This window comes from Pygoscelis adeliae, unplaced genomic scaffold (assembly GCF_000699105.1).
Source record: "Pygoscelis adeliae isolate BGI_AS28 unplaced genomic scaffold, ASM69910v1 Scaffold346, whole genome shotgun sequence".
Taxonomy (NCBI): Eukaryota; Metazoa; Chordata; class Aves; order Sphenisciformes; family Spheniscidae; genus Pygoscelis; species Pygoscelis adeliae.
In genome coordinates this window covers 366223-368950 of record NW_008824902.1, presented here as the reverse complement: position 1 = coordinate 368950, position 2728 = coordinate 366223, and the positions used below count along the sequence as shown (strand labels likewise).

At 61.4% G+C, this 2728-nt stretch overlaps 1 protein-coding gene across 1 annotated transcript in view; it reads left to right on the top strand.

Moving 5' to 3' along the window:
* The window catches only part of NHEJ1 (nonhomologous end-joining factor 1), a 55891-nt gene that overhangs the window by 47521 nt on the left and 5642 nt on the right, over nt 1-2728 (top strand). The window lies entirely within an intron of this gene.

Sequence of the window (2728 nt, the reverse complement as noted above, 5' to 3'; positions counted from 1 at the left end):
CTCCCCCCAGCATCCGAGAGAGGCAGTGCAGAGCACCCATGCTTCCTCCACCTCCTCGCCTGCATCTCCCGGCAGACCCTGGCCTGGGGCATGGTCCCCTCCCAAGGTGTCTCCAGCCAGGGTGATGGGGCATCTCCTCTCTTCAACACTGTCTCAGGAACTTCTTTTCTGCCTCTTCCCCGGTGTAGAGTTTGCCCAGGCTGCCCCATGATGGAGCCAGCGCTGGACCGGGGGGAGTGGGAGGGATGCTGCCGGGTGGGTGTGGGGCAGCAGGGACTCCAGCAGGGCTGGGGGGTTTGGCTGCTCTCATGTGGGTTTGCAATAAAGGGCTGTGTCTGGGTGAGATCCCTCTCCTCCTGCTCTGTCCCCCCTGGGCCTGCAGTGTGCAGGCAGGGGTGCAGCCCCCGGTGCTGCTGGGTCCCCCTCAGGCCAGTCCTGCTGTCCTAGGGTCTTGCAGTGGCTCTGGACAGTGAGGAGGTGACAGTAGATCATTGCTGAGGGGCAGGATGGCAGCTCCCAGCCTGTGCTGTGCCTCACCCTGAGCAGCAGCATGTGGGGTGGGGTGTGTACGAGGGGACCCCCAGATCCTGAGGGCACAAGGTGCTGGAGGGCCTGGAGCCCACGTTCTCCTTGTCCCATGCCGGGGACACACCATGTGCTGGTGCCTGGAGCCAGGAGGAGCCATTGTAGCAGCGGGTTGGCAAAGGCAGCCTGGCTGTGCCGAGGGCCACCCTCCATATGCAGGCAACTCCCCCAGGGTTAGTGGGCAGGTGACATGGGGTTAATCCATCCTCTGGCCTCCAAGGGGCAGGGGACAACCAAGCCACTGAAAGCTCCCAGGCCTGGGAGCAACCCTGGAGCAGGTTACAGATGCTCCCTGGACACAAAGCACCACCTCTGCCCCTCCACACCCTAGCCGTCTGTCTGTCCATCAATCCATCCATCCATCCATCCATCCATCCATCCATCCATCCATCCATCCTTTAATCCCTGCTCTCCTCTCCCAACCCTTGTCTCTACATGCTTCCTTTGGGGCTGGGACCCCACTCCTGTGCCCGAGCTGGGTCCTAAAATAGCAGGCAGAGAGCCAGGCAGCACTTGCTGCAGGCAGGCTGCAGCCTGTGGTGCTGCTCTCCTGGGGCAGGGACCCGTGCCCCCAGCTGCCCTGCTCCCCGGGGCCGGGCCGGCCGCAGTGGCGCTGCCTGCTCTCCCAGGCAGCAAAGGGGGAAACAAAAACATCCGGAGCAGCCCCTGTGTCTGTGGAAGGGGAATGAAAGGGCCTTTGCTGGGCCATGGCCGGCCAGTCCCAGCGTGAGAGCAGCCGGTTGCTTTTTATATTTCCTCTCCAAGGGAGCAGCGTGCGGGGCAGGGTGGGTGGTGAGAAGGGGAAGTCATGGGATGAGGAGCTTGTGCTGACAGCTGTAGCTACGTATCCTGCCTTCCCCCATCTGCCAGCTTCTTACCCTGGCAGCTTTGGGTCTGCCTGCCGGGCACTTGCCCCCAGGGAGGCTCCTGCTACCGGCTGGGTAGGACCAGGGCAGCAGTTTAGCGGCTTTATGTTTCATGTGTCTTCTGTCACCAGGTTGTCCCCTGGTGCAACCTCTGCTCCACCCGTGTGGGCTTCATCTCCAGGCCTGGGATCTGCTCTGTTCCAAGCCAGGTCCCCCAGCTCCCTGCTGGGTCTGGGGTTCATGCTGCTCCCCCGTGCAAGCCGGGACGTGCAGGAGGAGGGTTTATCACCCCAGCGAGGGCATTTGGCTCGTCTGTCCCCTTTGGGGCTGAGGGGACATCACATGGGGGCGGGCACATTCCCATCCCGCTGTGCCAGTGTCTGGTGGGTTCTCTAGGGGAGCGGGTGGTGCAAACCAGCACCTGCATCCCCAGGTCATCCTGGCTGCCAGCTGCTCCCAGGCTGGGTCTCTGCTTCTCCCTGGGGTGCTCAACTCAGGGGAGCCAGTCCCAGGGATGCTGCAGGGGCATTACTCAAGATCCCTGTCCTGCTGCAGAGTAAGTCCCCCCAGGGAGCCCTGTGGCTCTGTGCCCAAGGGAAGGACGAGCATCCTGGCAGACATGGACTGGGGGTAAAGACCTGCTGCAGGGACAGATCCTGCTCCACTCACCCTGCTCCCAAGGCAAGGGAAGATGGGGCTGCAGGAGCACGGACGGGGGGTAGATAAAAGCAGGAGAGTGAAGATACCAGTGGGAAAAAGAGCTCTGCCGATGCCCCCCAGGCCACCTCAGGGACCCCAGCCCCCAAGACTCCAGCATGGGGCCACCGGTGCCTCCCTGGCCCAGGTTGCCGCTGGCTCCAGGGGGTGTCACCACTCATTGTCCCATCCTGTCCCGCTGGGGTCTCCTTCCCTGTCCCCACCCCCTCCTCCCTGGAGCCGGCTGGATTTGAGCTCCCGACACACATTAAAGGCCACAAGTTCGGCCTCGGCCTCCATAAATTTGATTCCATAAATATTAGTTTTCGCAGGGTTTAATGAAGCCGTTATGCCGGGCACGGCCCAGCACCCCGACCCGTGCCCTTAATAAGGGCTCTGTGGCCTCGATTAAAGGGACCTTTCAATCGCTGTCAAGTATTTTTAGAAAAGGAAAAGAAAAAAAAAGAGAGAGAGAGGAGAAGAAGACGACCAAGGCAGCGAATAGGGAGAGGAAAATCCCAAACCCCTCCAGTGCAAAAATAGAGAAATAGCACCACCTAGACTGCATCGCCCGGCTCCGC